A 16106-nucleotide genomic window follows, 5' to 3' on the forward strand; every position below is an offset into this window, starting at 1 on the left:
ATGCACATCCCTCAGTCAGTTCAAAAGGAGTGAACGGTCCAGAGGCTAGAACATGTGCCCAGCACCTCTGAATGTACTGATCCAGCCAGCACTATACAAAGTGCAGAAATAAAAGACGCCTATACAATGAGACTGATATTTTTAAAATTCTATTTACCTGACCTTTAATAAAAACACTTTTTTAAATTGCTTAAACAAAATACTAAAATATGAGTAAACAACTTTGGCCTTTGAGAGGTGGGTAAAAAAAAGGGTGGGAGGGGGACATCTGAAATCTGTCTTTTTTCCCTTTCTTTCTTTTTTCTTCTTTCTATTCCTCCTTCAATCCAGAACCAAGTAGGCAAGTAAACACCAGTAAATTTAAGGCATACAGGTCTACCTGAGGTGCAGAGGTATGGTTCAATGGAAAGAGCCCTGGACTAAGAAACAGAAGCCCCTAGTTGTAATCCTAATTTTCCTCTGGACCCTAAGAGGAAATCACTTCCAATTCTCAGCCTCAGTTTGCTCATGCATGAAAAGAAGCTGCTGGAGTAGGTGATTTCAAAAGTTCTTAGAAAGGTGTGATGCGTTTGGAAAGAACTCTAGAGTCCTTACAATCAGAGTAAAGATTTGGAGGGCTGAGGATGTATGTAGTTTCAGAATCAATAATAATAATTTGTTTTTTACTGTGGAAAACTTCACCACTCTTTTCCAGATGGCTTTTTCATTAAACACCCTCAATATTATTTTTCATTGTGTTCTTGAGACTGCTTTCTAGTTTCAGTTCACACATATTTATGCCTTCTAAAATGTTCTCTGAGTTGGGAGTTCACCTGGAAGAAGTCAAAATGAAAGTGAACCACCCCACCAAGCTGCCAGTGGCCCCCCACTGAAATCAAACCCACTGAAACTGATCCTCCTTGCTAAAAATTTCAGGTTCCTTTCTCTCCCCATGCCAAATTGTTCACAAAATCTAAACCAAGGAAACAGTGAGATTTTAAAGTCAATGTACATGTTTTGTGAAACTCTTCTATCCTCCCTCCCTAAGCTATTCACTTCTTTGTTTCTAAGGTAGAATATATTGGAAATAAAATGCAAGGATTCACTTAAATTCATATAAATTTTCGCACTGGAAAAATGTTTCATTTAAGCCAACCCTGTTATTTTTTAATTTTATAATTTGTTCCAAATTACCAAGATATTTTATAATAGACTTGAATTATCTGAAAATTCTCTGATGAGCATGACAAACAAACAAAAAATGAAAGAAGGGGGAATGTTTACTCACACTCATACCTAATATATTGCAATTATTTCTATGACACATATGCCTTCATTTCTTTCACAAACCTTACTGCATTTACCTTTACCCACTGGTATGCGAGGACGCCATTATTACCTTCATTTCAAAGATGAAACAAGCTCAGGAGAGCTATGTGACTTTCCTGAGTTCAACAAATAAGCTAAATGAAGAACCATGTCAGTGCTGAGATTTGAATCCATATGTGATCCCAAAGCTTATGGACTTGCTCTTTTACCTCTTTGTCAGCCACACCAAAGAAATATTCAGTAAGTTTACAATGTTTGGTAGTGACATTATTAAATTCTAAAGGAAATTCATATTTTTCTGTATATTCACTTCCCGAAGTTTTCAGGATATTAACCAGTCTCTAACACATAGTGGCTTTGGTCCAACTAGTATAAAACATGTCAGATAAATTCATCAGAGATAAAGAAAATATTAAGACATGAGTAGCTAACCATTGGTGGAAACTGGCAGGAGAGGGAAAGTTTACAGATTTAGGTAACGTGTTCTGCGTACCCGAAGTTTTCTCTTGGGTATTTTCAGACTACCATAACTCCTTCATGAACACGAGAGACAGGACACATCTCTGTTTTTTGTGGTTACTCCAACCACAAGAATGTCCACAGAAAAAGTCTAAACGGCCTGTGCAACTTGTCAGAAGATGTCACCAATACATGGTAGTGTGCCGCTAAATGTCTAACAGCCAGGTCTTTGGAGAAAAACAGGTCCTGATTTGTGGTATTTGCCAGTTTCCATGGTGTAAATACAATGACCGTGATGGATTCAAAACCCGAAATATGTCATCACAGACTGCAAGTTGGGAAGAAATGAACAGTGGCACACACTGGGTAGTATTTTCACCATACAGAAACAGGAGCAACCACTAGATTGTGGGACAGGGGAACATGCAGTCAGATAATTAGCAAGTGGTGAATTTCGAATATTCTCTTTTTAAATATAACTTTTTACATGTTAGTTAATATTAGTTTGTTAGTTAATTTTTAACTAATATCTGTGTATAACAACTGGGTCACAAAATTTCCGAAAACTTTGCAGTCCACGCTTGTGAGCTGGTGCAAGTGAGTTCCAGCCCTCAACTGCGACTATTTCAATTTTTCCTCTAGGTTGTTAGTTGGGTAGATGTTTAGGGATCTGCTAGCATGGGTTAAGTGTGATTAAGTATACACTCTGCTCCAGCAAGAAGATTCCAAATATGACAGTTTAACTTTAGAGAATAAAGGGCGATGTTAGATCCTCTGTCTGAAATACTTTCTCTCAGGGAAACAGCAGGAGCGGAGAGCCTGGGACCAGGCCTGCTGTGCTCTGAGAAGGATAGTGCCTGGCTCCTAGTCTCTTCTACAGCAGCCTGGGTCCGGGGACAAGCACCCATGTAGCTGAAGGCGGCATGCCCACATTCATACTCTATGAGCTTTCCTTTTTAAACCTTCCCAACTGCAGAGCTCTAGAAAGATTTTCAAAAATGTGCTTTTACAAAGTAAGTGCTATAATCTGTTGGCTTTCTTTTTATCATCAGTAGTGCCATCTCATCATTGTCCAAACTTTCACAGAAAAGGTGAAAACCTTCAGAGTAATTGCCACCTTGCCGCGTGCTGGGCCTCTCGGCATCACCCTGCTGGTGACTTCACGTGTGCTGGACTTCAGAAGGCTCCCCAGCTCCCACTGGGCTCTCAGACTCCCAGCTCTTTTCCCAGGTCACTTTCCTGGACTCAGACATTTCCCCCTGGGATAGATGGTCTTTTAGTTACACTGCTTGGGTCCGTTTTTGCTTTTGTTTTTAATTTGGTCTTTATGTATTTATCAAATATGTGCTAACACCTTTCAAAAGGGCAGATCATTCTGTAATACTTATTATGGAATATAATCTCCGACTCTCTTCAACTGTTCAAAAGCACTTTTAGCCCCGTCAGCTGACTCTGTTGGTACGTACAATTATTTCTCTCTGTAAGTCGCTTAGAGTGCAACTTTTGCTTTTCTGTTTTAGACTGTATCTATTAGTGTCCTACAGCAGGAGACGAAGATTTAAACTATCACTTCCTGTATCTCCATCTTCCCAATATAGTTACATCATAGTCAATGTTTACTTAATTATGACCATGTAAACTCTGTTCATAGCTGAGCCATATAATACACTATGATTACTTTTCCATTCTTGAACAATTTTTAAGCTCTGAAATTAAGAATTGTATTGTTTGTCTGCTATGTTAAAAGCAGTTTTCATTTATTCACTCCCAGATTGTCTCCCAATTGTTTAAATTCCCTTCTCATACACAGACGCACACCAGGTATTTATCTCTGTCATTGTCTTAAAGGCCTTTCTTTCAGAGCCTTCTAATGGGTCCCTTAGGCCTTGTGTTGTTAGCCTGAGATCCCAGTGCAGTGTCACGCTGAGGATTCTTTCTAGGATTGAGTCCTCTGTTCCCTGGATTCCAAGTTTCTCACTTATTTTGACAAAATAATTCCCTCATACCCTCCTGAAAAAGCAGTCATAGAAAATAAGTTTTTCAGACTTTACATGCCTGAAACTGTATTTTGTCTACCTTCATATAATTTATAAAATATGATATGACATTGTAGTTTGGTGGGATATAGAATTCTAAGTTGGACATAATTTTGCTCAGATACTTGAAGGAATTTCTTCTTGACTCTCATCTTACAGTGTGCTCTAGAGAAATCTGAAGCCATACTAATTTTTATCTTTAGTAAAATACTTTTTTGCGGGGGGGCATTTAGGATCTTATATTTAACCCTAGAGTTCTGAAATTTCACAATGGCCCCATCAGATACAGGATAATTTGTATCCCCTACTCTTGAAAATACAAGATCCTCAATAAAATGTTTTCCTCCCACCAGTTTCTCACCTGGATGTCTCCAGGAAAGGACGATCCTACTTCTATGGCTCTCAGATTTCTTGTTTGCAAAATGTGGATGATATTTATGGTACTCGAAAAATTAAAACATTAATATCAGTGACTCTAAGTGAAATCCGAAAAAGCACTAGACATGTTTGTTATCATTATTACTGTTGTTTTATCTGAATGAATCCTTCCATATATTTGTTTTTGTTTTGCGTTTTTTTTTTTTTTTCTTTTAGCTATAGGGTCTCATTCTGTTGCCCAGGCTAGCATGCAGTGGTGTGATCACTTAAACAAAAACAAAAGATCCTCAATCCTAGGACAGTTTCTCAAATTATTTATTTATTATTTTCTTTTATTTTCTTGTTTCATATGGAGTTCAATTTCTCTTTGAATGTTAGACTTCCTAAAATGTTTGTCTATATTTATTATGTTCCCCTCTTAATTTTCAGTTCTTTATCTTTTTGCTTCACTATCTTAGAGATTCCTGCAACTTTATCTTTTAGTCTTGCTAATAAGTTATCCATTTCTCCTATCATATACTTAATTCCCCAAATTTATCTCATATTCTCAATTTCTTTTCTCTTTCTAAAAATTCTGTTCTTATCACACAAAGAAAAAAAGAATTTGGTAAGCTCTTTGATGATGTTAGTAATGTGTATTTTCAGTTATCATCTTCCTGCATACACTCTGTGTCCTTTTAGTTATTTTTTTTCTTTTTGTTTTGTTTTATCTCTTGTTTTTATGGCAGAGGATTTCCTAAGTTAACTGGTGGACTTTTGTAGCTGCTCATATTTAAGAACGGGACATTAAAAGATTTTTGGAAGCTTTGCTGTGTATGGAAATTTTCAAGTGTGGGTTTGCTGGCGGAGTAAATGATTGGATCATTTTGGAGGAATATCTTCATATCAGTGGCTTTAGGTGTTGTATTAGTCCATTTTCACACTGCTGATAAAGACATACCCAATACTGGATAATTTATAAAAGAACAAAAAAGGCTTAATGGACTCACAGTTCCATGTGGCTGGGTGGGGGCTCACAATCACGGCAGGTGAAAGGCATGTCTTACATGGTGGCAGACAAGAGAGAATGAGAGATGAGCAGAGAGGTTTCTCTTTGTAAAATCATCAGATCTTGTGAGACTTAGTCACTACCATGAGAACAGTATGTGTATATAAGGGAAGCCTATATATATATACAGTATAGGGGAAAATCATGACTCAACTATCTCCCACTGTGTCCCTCCCACAACACTCAGGAATTATGGGAGCTACAATTCAGGATAAGATTTGCGTGGGGACACAGCCAAACCATATCAGGTGTCTTCTCTTGGGCTGATCAGATTTCCCAGAGAAGAATCCTTGAATCTACCTGAAAGCTACAGATCTGTCTACCTGCCCTCTGGGGTTAGGAGGGCTGGAACAGTCTCAATATGCAGCACATAAAATTGCCTTTATTTCCTGTGTTCCATGGGGTCTCCTTGTGATCTAATTTGACTCATGTCTGTCAATTCAGAAACTCTGTCTTTATCTCTTCAGAAAATAAAATTATGGTCTCTTCTTGAGGTTAAGAGGAGTTTCCCTATCTTTCAGGGTAATGGAAATGAGGGCTTTGATACCTCTCAGACAGCCTTTCAGAGACCCCTCCAGCTTCCACTCCCTCTGTACTCCAACTTTTGGAGGCACTGGATTAGCCAAATCCTGAGACTTTGGTAAAGCTGTAAAATCTTTTTGTCACAGACGATTTAGACATGACTTTTCTTACTGCTAAGTCAGCAACTACCTATTTTTCTGCTTTCTAGCTTCCTAAGTTCTTGCTGTGGAACTTAGAGAACTCTTATTATCTTTATTTTTATGGGTTAATGCCTTAAAAGTTGTTTTTGCTGATGTGTTCATGGAATTCTTGGAGTAATCTGAAGCAAACGTGAGTGTTCAATTTGCCTATAAACAGAAGGACCGAAATTAATCTTACCTCTTCTGCCTTTATTTTGAAAATACTTCTATTTCTTCATGGATACATTCCCCTGATACCACCACATCCTCCTCCTCATCCCCCTCAAAAAAACATAAAGAAATATCAGCAAAGTTAGAAATGGAATCAATATTTTCATGCCATCCTAACTTTTTCTTTGGTTAGGTACTTAACTCTAAAGTCCAGGCCAGTTTCTAGTGAGACTAAGGTGTCTATAATCCTGCTTCTGTTAAAACAAACATTTGAGCTAGGTGTACTGGTTCACACCTATAATCCCAGTATTTTGAGAGGCTGAGGTGGAAGTGAGGGAATGTAATTAACTTCTCTTCCCGGATCCTCAAGGGGCGTGGTTTCAAAGGCAAGAACTTCCTAGCGACATACCTGACCTGCCTTCTTTCATGTCTCCATCTGGGAGCTTAGAGGTCTCTGTTTAACCTTCACGTGCTTGGGAAGATAGACTGCCCAGGTAGGCCTCCTTTGTTTAGAAAATCCCATGAAAAGCTATGGGAGGACTGTGGGCCAAACAATAAATCAGATGTCAGAAATCAAAGACCATTCACTCCAGCAGAAGTTAAAAGAAACTCCTTTCATAGGATAAAAAACTTAAATGGGGTGGGAATAACTCCCAGGTTAAAAGTCCCCTTCTTTCTCATCTGTGCAGACTCTATCTCTGGATCCCCTCCCACAACAGCATGGGAGCTCACTCACTCACTCCATCTATTTCTTTTTTTCTTTCTCTGCCTAAGTAAATCACTTTCTGCAGAACTCTTTGGAGTCTGATATTTACTTGAACAAGCTCAATGTGCCTGGTGGGGTCCTCTCCCCTATTCTTGGGTGAGTGAGGGACCAAGGGCCTGGAAGAACAACCTGAGCCCATCATCTGCAATTCAGTCACAGAAGTATTGCTTAAGGCCAGGAGTTTGAGGCCAGCCTGTCCAACACAGTGAGATCTCATCTCTACAAAAAAATATTAAAAATAGCCAGGCAGAGTGGCGTGCACCTAAGCCCCAGCTACTAGGAAGGTTGGGGCAGGAGGATGGCTGGAGCCCAGGAGTTCGAGGCTGCAGTGAGCTATGATCATACCACGGCACTCCAGCCTGAGCAATAGAGTGAGACCCTGTCGCTAAAAGAAAAAACAACAAAACAAAAAGAAATATATGAAAGGATTCATTCAGATAAAATAATGGTAATAATTATAATGACTTAAAAATGTATAGTGCTCCAGACTTTTTAATGATCACCATTCTAACTGGTGTGAGATGGTATCTCAATGTAGTTTTGATTTGCATTTCTCTAATGACCAGTGATGATGAGCATTTTTTCATATGTTTGTTGGCCTCATGTATGTCTTCTTTTGTAAAGTATCTGTTCATATCCTTTGCCTACTTTTGAATGGGCTTGTTTGTTTTTTTCTTGTAAATCTGTTTTAGTTCTTTGTAAATTCTGGATATCAGCCCTTTGTCAGATGGGTAAGCTGCAAAAATTTTTTCCCATCCTGTTGGTTGCCGATTCACTCTAATGACTGTTTCTTTTGCCGTGCAGAAGCTGTGAAGTTTGATTAGGTCCCATTTGTCTATTTTGGCTTTTGTTGCCAATGCTTTTGGTGTTTTGGTCAGGAAGTCCTTGCCTATGCCTATGTCCTGAATGGTTTTGCCTAGATTTTCTTCTAGGGTTTTTATGGTGTTAGGTCTTACGTTTAAGTCTTTAATCCATCTGGAGTTAATTTTAGTGTAAGGTGTCAGGAAGGGGTCCAGTTTCTGCTTTCTGCATATGGCTAGCCAGTTTTCTCAACACAACAGATGCTGGAGAGGATGTGGAGAAATAGGAACACTTTTACACTGTTGGTGGGAGTATATCTTAGTTCAACCATTGTGGAAGACAGTATGGCGATTCCTCAAGGACCTAGAAATAGAAATTCCATTTGACCCAGTGGTCCCATTACTGGGTATATATCCAAAGGATTATAAATCGTTCTACTATAAGGACACATGCACATGAATTTTCATTGCAGCACTGTTTACAATAGCAAAGACCTGGAACCAACCCAAATGCCCATCGATGATAGACTGGACAGGGAAAATGTGGCACATATACACCATGGAATAGTATGCAGCCATCAAAAACAATGAGTTCATGTCCTTTGTAGGGACATGGTTGAACCTGGAAACCATCATTCTCAGCAAACTGACAGAAGAACACAAAATCAAACACCGCATGTTCTCACTCATAGGTGGGCGTTGAACAATGAGAACACATGGACACAGGGAGGGGAGCACTACACACTGGGGTCTGTTGGGGGGAAATAGGGAAGGGACAGTGGGGGGTGGGGAGTTGGGGAGAGATAACATGGGGAGAAATGCCACATACAGGTGTAGGGGAGGAAGGCAGGAAATCACACTGCCACATATGCACCTATGCAACAATCTTGCATGTTCTTCACATGTACCCCAAAACCTAAAATGCAATAAAAAAATATATAGTGCTTTTTTAGTTTTAACTTACAGTCACTGATATTAATCTGTGTTAATTTTTCAAGTACTCCACAAATATCCACATATTGCAAATGAGAAAACTGAGACCCACAGAAGTAAGATCAGCCTGGAGACATCCCAGTAAGAAACAGTGCAAGCCCCATGTCAACCCAAGACTCTCACCCTAGACCCTGCAGTCTATCTGCCATACCACATTGGCTCTGGTGTTTTTCTCACAACTAAACTGATAAGGCCACATTCTGTCCATAAATAAAAACCAGAGTGAATTGCATTGAACTCACTTCTTTGCAAATGAGGAGGATATGTAAGGCAACTCCAGAACTAGGGTTCAACTGGACCCTGTTACTTGAAAACAAGAGAATTGTAGTAACAAGCACACACTCAAGTCAAAAAGCCATGTTGAATGAGAATAGAAAAAAGCCACCCAACCGAAGCCTTTAAAATCAAGACTCGCAAGCTTATAAAAATTAAATTGAATCTCTGTCAACAATGGCAGCAAACTGGTAGGGCAATGTTGTGCTGAGCTGCCGGACCTCCGCCCCACACCCCAAACTTCCTATGGTAAAGACCTAACTCCCCTTACCTTAGAACACGATCATATGAGGAGAGAGAGTCCTTAAAGAGGTAATTAAGGTAAGATGAGGTCATTAGGGTGGGCCCTAATTCAATATAACTAGTGTCCCTATAAGAAGAAGAAATGGCTGGGCTCGGTGGCTCACGCCTGTAATCCCAGCACCTTGGGAGGCCGAGGCAGGCAGATCACAAGATCTGGAGTTCAGAACCAGCCCGGCCAACATGGTAAAACACCATCTCTACTAAAGATACAAAAATTAGCTGGACGTGGTGGCACGTTTCTGTAATCCCAGCTAGTTGGGAGGCTGAAGCAGGAGAATTGCTTGAACCGGGACCTGGGAGGTGGAGGTTGCAGTGAGCCAAGACTGTGGCACTGCACTCCAGCATGGGGTACAAAGCAACACTTTGTCTCAAGAAATAGAAAAAGAAAAGAAAGAAAAATGAGGAGGAGGAGGAGGAGGAGGAGGAGAAATGTGGATATGCAGAGAGAAAATGCCAGGAAGACCCTGGGAGAAGACAAGCCACAGAGAGGCCTGGAGCAGACCCTCAGCCACCACCTGCCCCACCCTGCCCATGCCATGATCTCGAATTCCTGGCCTCCAAAACTGGGCCAACATGTTTCCGTTGTTTCAGTCACCCTGTCCAGGTATTTTGCAGCCCTAGCAAGTGAACCCAGGAACACAAAATACGTTGAACCTGACGGAGCCCTATCTATCAACCCGTGACCTACTCAACACTGTTCCCAGGCATTTATAGACGTTCAAAGACTCAGTGTTATTCTTCAAGAAAGCTTATGACCAATCTGGGGGGGAGAACCCAATCCAAATATTCAAAAATGAGAGGCTGGCACACAGCACCGACCCGTCCTGGCCACTGGCTGCCTGTGCTCCCATCCGCAGGAGCACGTGCTCCTGGCCCAGTGAGCTTGCTAGACATAGAATCTGGCTTCTTTGCCTATCCCTCCCTGCTCTCTCACTCCCTGCCTGCACTCTAGCCTCTCACCATAATGAACATCTGAGGTCTCACAATGTTTCATTCTCTTCACGTTCTTTGTGTGTCCCGAGGCTCCTGATGGCCCTTCCCCCTTTGCAAACAGGCATGTTTCCTAGAAAATGCTCACCACATCTCCAGAACTAAGTTGAAGTGTGGCCACTTCCAGAAGACTTTCCCTGAGCACTTTCTGAGACCAGCTCAGGGCTTCCTTCTCCCTGCTCCCATCCTTTCCTGGCTCCCTTCTGCAGTGACATCTGGGTGGCTCTCCTGGCACCCGCTTAGGCTTAAGCCCCACCAGGCTGAGTTTCCTTCAGGCCAGCGTTGTGTGGGGCCTGCTGCGGGTGAGAGGGTGGTGCCCGCATGCCCAGGGCCCTTCTCTTGCTCCCAACACACCAAACCTCTCTTTGTGTTGCTTGACAAGCACAAGAGCTTTTATTTTTAAACAGAGAAAAGAGAAAGAGATGAAAAAGCACCTTCCCACTCTTCATCCCTTAGATTGATTTTAAATACCCAGACAGAGAGAAACTGGAGGCAAAAGTGGCCAGGCTCCTCCAGGGCAGCAGCTATCAAAGGCGAGTTCGAGGCCTTGGGATCCCAGAGACCTTTGCGAGGGGTCCGAGGATTGAAAGCTTTTTTCATAGTGATACTAAGACATGCTTTCGCTGTTTCCATTTTCATTCTCTCAGTGCAGTTTCCGAGCCTGCAGGAACCTCATGGCCTCACTGTTCTGACAGCATGTAAAAGCGGTACATTCTTCAGCAACTAAAAACATCTCTTAAAATATATATATATATATATAAAATATTTCACTAATTCTCATGTCATCCTCGTGCAAAAAATTGCACATCCTCTCTTTTAATTAGCACAGTCAATATCAGTATATGCAACCCAAATAAACAAAAGTCCTGTGGGGACCATAATAATTGTCAAGAGTGTGAGAAGTTCCTGCTTCCAGAGAGTTGGAGAATCTCTTCACCCTAGAGAGATTTGGGAGGACTCCAAGTGACAAATGTGTGTTCAGAGGTGGGAGGGGACCCTTGTCTCTGCCTCTAGACAGAACCCACTCAAGCTCCACAATCCCAAAAAGCGAAGGTTTAGAGAACATCAGAACGGCCACATTAATGAAGAGCTAACACCCCAACAGGCTACAGCAAAACCAATTATTAGGAAGAAGACGCACAGGAAGAAGGCTTGAGAATATACACTCTTATTAAAGACTCAGACGCCCAGCTATTATCTCCACTACTTCCAATAGTCCTGAACTAGGAAGAGTATTTTTGTTTTCTTTCTTTTTTTTTTTTTTTTTTTTTTTTTTTTTTTTTGCCTCCAAGCATGGTGAAACAGCTTTTAGAAAATCCATGCATCAAGCCCGAAGGGAGAGTGGATGGGTGGTGAAGTCACCATTTTTCTTCTGAGACAGCCATTTGTCATTAATTAACACAAACTATATTCAATTTCCCCAAGCTGCCACCAGCTCTCTTACAAATTAGTTCACTTCAGCAAGATTTCACTGAAAATGTCAGTAAACTTATTTTTCTACTTAATTATTATCTAAATTCTAATCAAATTCCAACTGACAATTTCTGTATCTGTACAAACTAATTCTAAATTCATGATGAGGAATATATTTAAATAATAAAGCTTTTAAATATTCTTGTTGTTTAGCAACAGGGTCTTACAGTGTTGCCCAGGCTGGAGCGCAGTGGCACAATCATAGCTCACTGCAGCCTTGATCTTCTGGGCTCAAGTGATCTTCCTGCCTCAGCCTCCCGAGTAGCTAGGACTAAAGGAGCATACAACCCCCTCTTGGCTAATTTCTTTTACTTTTATTTTTCAAGAGCTGGTGTCGTGCTGTGTTGCTCAAGCTGGTCACAAACTCGTGGCCTCAAGCTAATCTCCCTCAGCCTCCCAAAGCCCTGAGATTACGTGGGTGAGCCACTGTGCCTGGCCCTATCCTTAAATCTTCTTAGGAGAATAATGCAGAGAAGGTTACCTAAGTAGTAAAACTTGTTTTAAAACAAAATTAAGGAAAAGGACAGTTGGTATTTTTGTGAGAAGAATTGACAGATAAGTTAATAGAAAAGAGTTATAGAAGACACATACCCCTCCACACCACTCATGGAAATGTACATGATATTTTCAACACAGAATACACCGCAAACCAAAAGGTAAAGATGATTCAGTGTGACTAGTGTTTAAAACATTTCAATGTTAACTAAAGTTAGAACTTTACCTTACACTTTACACCAAAGATAAGTTCTATATGTACTGGATAGTTAAATATTTTTTAAATAAAACACAAAAGAAAGTATGTGTGAATCTTTACTCAATCCTTACAGAAAAGGACTTTCTAAACATTTAAACAACAAAAAATAAAAGAAAAAATATTGTTAAGTTTGAATGTTGAAACATAATATAATAGCCACGTTATATAGCAAAAAATAAGGCAAAAAACTGGCAACATTCATAGTAAGCATGATATAAGGTAAAGTGTCTTCATAGATAAAGACCACCTGTTCAAGAGTGAAATCCAGAAAGACTCAAAATCCTTTTAAAATATGAAAATGACTAAACAGAAAATTCACAGAACTAATACAAGTGATTAACACATCTGAAATCAGGTTGAACCTCACCGATCGGTAAAATAAGAAAGCATGTTTTACCCATCCGTGCACTAAGGATCTGTGGATGGCAGCTTCCAGTGCTAGCAAGAATACATTAAAAAGAGCACCCTATATTTTCCTTCATGAGGCAAATCTGGAAGTACACATCAAGAATCTTTATGAAGACTTAGAATTCAAAAAAAAACATTGTTAATCAGATAGAGAAGCTAAGTTTATTACGTGCAGGAATGCGCCCCACAGCATTATCATTGCAAACCTAGACAATGCTTAGTATCTCCCAGTCTCAATTCCTCCAGTGAACACCAGGAATAGTAACCCACTTGTGTATATATTATATATGGAAAGCACTTGAACTAGAGCTTGGCATAGAGCGGGCACTTAATAATTCTTGTTTGTTTGTTTGTTTGTTTGAGAAGAAAGTCTCAATGTGATGCCCAGGCCAGAATGCAGTGGCACAATCTCAGCTCACTGCAACCTCCACCTCCTGTGTTTAAGCAGTTCTCCTGCCTCAGCCTTCGGAGTAACTGGTATTACGGGCATACACCTGTAGTAGAGACAGGGTTTCACCATGTTGATCAGGCTGGTCTCGAACTCCCGACTTCAGGTGATGCACCCGCCTCAGCCTTTCAAAGTGCTGGAATTACAGGCATGAGCCACTGCATCCAGCCCAGTGCATAACTGTTTTTACCATCTTTTGCTGTTCCAGCAAAATTCTGACAGCAATTTCTGGCTGCTATCTCACCGTGAGTCTCCTGCTAAGTAGCACCTGATAGATGTAGGACACTCGCAGCTCCCAGCAGGCCACAAGAGAACTGTTTCCACTCAAACATTGACAATTTTGAAAGCAGAGGGATTTGAAGGAATACATACATATATAACAAATTCACTTATTGAGACTATTCCCTTAAGATGGTAGATAATTGAGGAATGCTATTTTTATAATAGATATTTACATTCATAATCACTGATTTCCGATTGCCAGTACATGTGGCAAAATAATTTTGGGGGATGATGTGTGCTCAAGTGTGAGAAACATAAAGATACAAGATAAATATAATATATATATATACACACACACACACACAGACATACAGGGTGAAAATATATATGAGATATATAAATACATAGATTTATACAGATATATATTATATCTAATTAATTGCATATAAAGATGTAGACAGAAATGAAGACAATTAGTCACTTTATGAAAGAATTCATGGTCCCCTGTAAGACTCCAAATCTTACCTAATAGCTAAAATGTAATTAATTGGACTTTTAAAGGTACAATTCATATTCAGTATCTCAGGGACACATATATTTCAATACGTGAAGTAGACATGACACGTTTATTTAAATTTGAAAGTCATAGTTATTAATGCCTGCTAATCTCCCTACACAAATTCTGAAATACCAACACCTAGCCGTAGATAGCCTGAAAGTGTGACCACAAAGAATGTGCCCATAGGCGGATTATCTTAGGGAGATTAACATGCTTTTTCAATTTATTCAGTTATTAGAATCTTAAAAATTCAGTACTAAAATTTTCAAGTGCTAAAAAGGCCCCAACACAATAATAACTCAGAAAGCTTGGACAAATAAATACAGTGACTTTAAAACCATAGCCATTTACAAAGGAATTCAGAAAGAATTTAATTTGATTCAAAAAGATTTAAATCAAACAACTGACTACCAGAATGAAAATAATGCTTTGATCAAATGTTTTTCATTTTAAAACCTCATATGAACTACAATGTTATCCTGTGTTTACCAGAGTCATTTATCAGTATATCTATCCACTTTCCAGAATGGGGGGCGAGGTCGGCGGGGGGAAGCTGTTACATCAGCATTTTTTTAACCTTCTCCTTTCTACACATTAGGCCTTTCTTGTGTGTGTCTTATAGAAAATTTGCATTTAGAGAAAGGAAATTTTAATCACTTGGAGAAACACCCTCTTAACCATACCAAAATCTTTCACTCCAAATCCCAAGTCATTCAAACATGACCCAGGTTATAGAAACGAGGCAACAATGGCCATCAACTCTGCTTCCTCCCCGAAAACTCAGCTTAGTGTCCGATATATACAGAGCCTTGTCTCAGTCTCTTCTATGGATCAATTTTCCCTACAACTCAGTAATGAGATGAGGTAAGCCATATCTTTTCCAAATTACAGAGGCCTAGCAAGGCAAAGGTGGAGAGGAAACAAGAAGACTCTAAAATAAGTACGGAGGCAAACACTCCTTGATCTCAGCCTTGGCCCACCAGTAAACACACGCTCACAGCGTTTCTCCTTTGTAGATTCTGAACAAGTTTCATGAGCCAGTATCTCACAAACATCTGCCTTCATTATAATTATATTTCTATTTCAGCTGCACCAAGCTATTTACAGATGAGCCTGTTCATAAAGAGCTTTATAATTAAGCAAACAGAAATATCTTTTTATAGGATGCAGATCTAGGGGTGATAATCACACACAAAATACACAGCAACAGTTGCAAATAGAGTGTTTAACGCTAGTTATATAGTTAGTGATGTGCTCAATAAAGCCTGACATGTCTTTGTTCCTAAATACGAGAAAATATGGTCTTTGCTACACAGCAGTGTAAACTGTCTTCTTTTCCTATTTTTTTAAGCAAAGGCCATATTTTTCAGGATGGGTTCTTAAAATGTATGTGTGTATGTGTTTTATATAACAACAGGGTTATAACATACATTCTGTGGCTTAGTAGGGTTTAAAACATGCCTGGGATTTGGAGAGAGCTGATTCTAAATATAAGCAGCAGTGTATGGGGACACAGAGTGTGACAGATCAAATTAGTAGATAGTAGAGATCATCTGACGGTACTATAGAAGTTGCTGGCAGACAAAAAGAAACCTACAACACTTATCACAGCAGAAAAAGGAATTTCTCATGTTCCAGTAAAATCTGCCTAAACCCTTGGACATTTCCCAAGAAGGCCAATCTTTGCTCTCAAAAATTCCCGTAACTCTTACCTGAAATCCTTCTCCCATCTCAATGCTTCAAAGCTGTCATTTGCAGAAAATGTTTTTAAATCTTCTTGACCATCCAGAAGTCATGAAATCCCAAACACTGGATAGGAAAAAAAAACATTGTTTGCTAAGATTCAGCCTTGGCACAGAAAGGGTCATATATATCAAACAGCACTTTGTTTTAGAAGATATATGTACAGCTCATATACTGCTCCTGAGAGTATGCAGTGCTGCAATGCTTTAGAAAATGATCTTAATTTGAAACACACACACACACAGAATAAAAGAGCAAGTCTAATAATAGTAA

At 39.7% G+C, this 16106-nt stretch overlaps 1 long non-coding RNA gene across 1 annotated transcript in view; it reads right to left on the minus strand.

The window, feature by feature from the left end:
* LOC135269650 (uncharacterized) overlaps nt 1–15893 on the minus strand; it is a 162863-nt gene extending 146970 nt beyond the window's left edge. The window contains exon 1 of the long non-coding RNA XR_010337883.1: nt 15803–15893. This is a non-coding gene — a long non-coding RNA (uncharacterized LOC135269650). The remainder of the gene's footprint in view (nt 1–15802) is intronic.
* Between the last annotated feature and the right edge of the window lie 213 nt (nt 15894–16106).

This window comes from Aotus nancymaae, unplaced genomic scaffold (assembly GCF_030222135.1).
Source record: "Aotus nancymaae isolate 86718 unplaced genomic scaffold, 86718_ANA_hifiasm-v0.15.2.pri h1tg000057l, whole genome shotgun sequence".
Taxonomy (NCBI): domain Eukaryota; kingdom Metazoa; phylum Chordata; class Mammalia; order Primates; family Aotidae; genus Aotus; species Aotus nancymaae.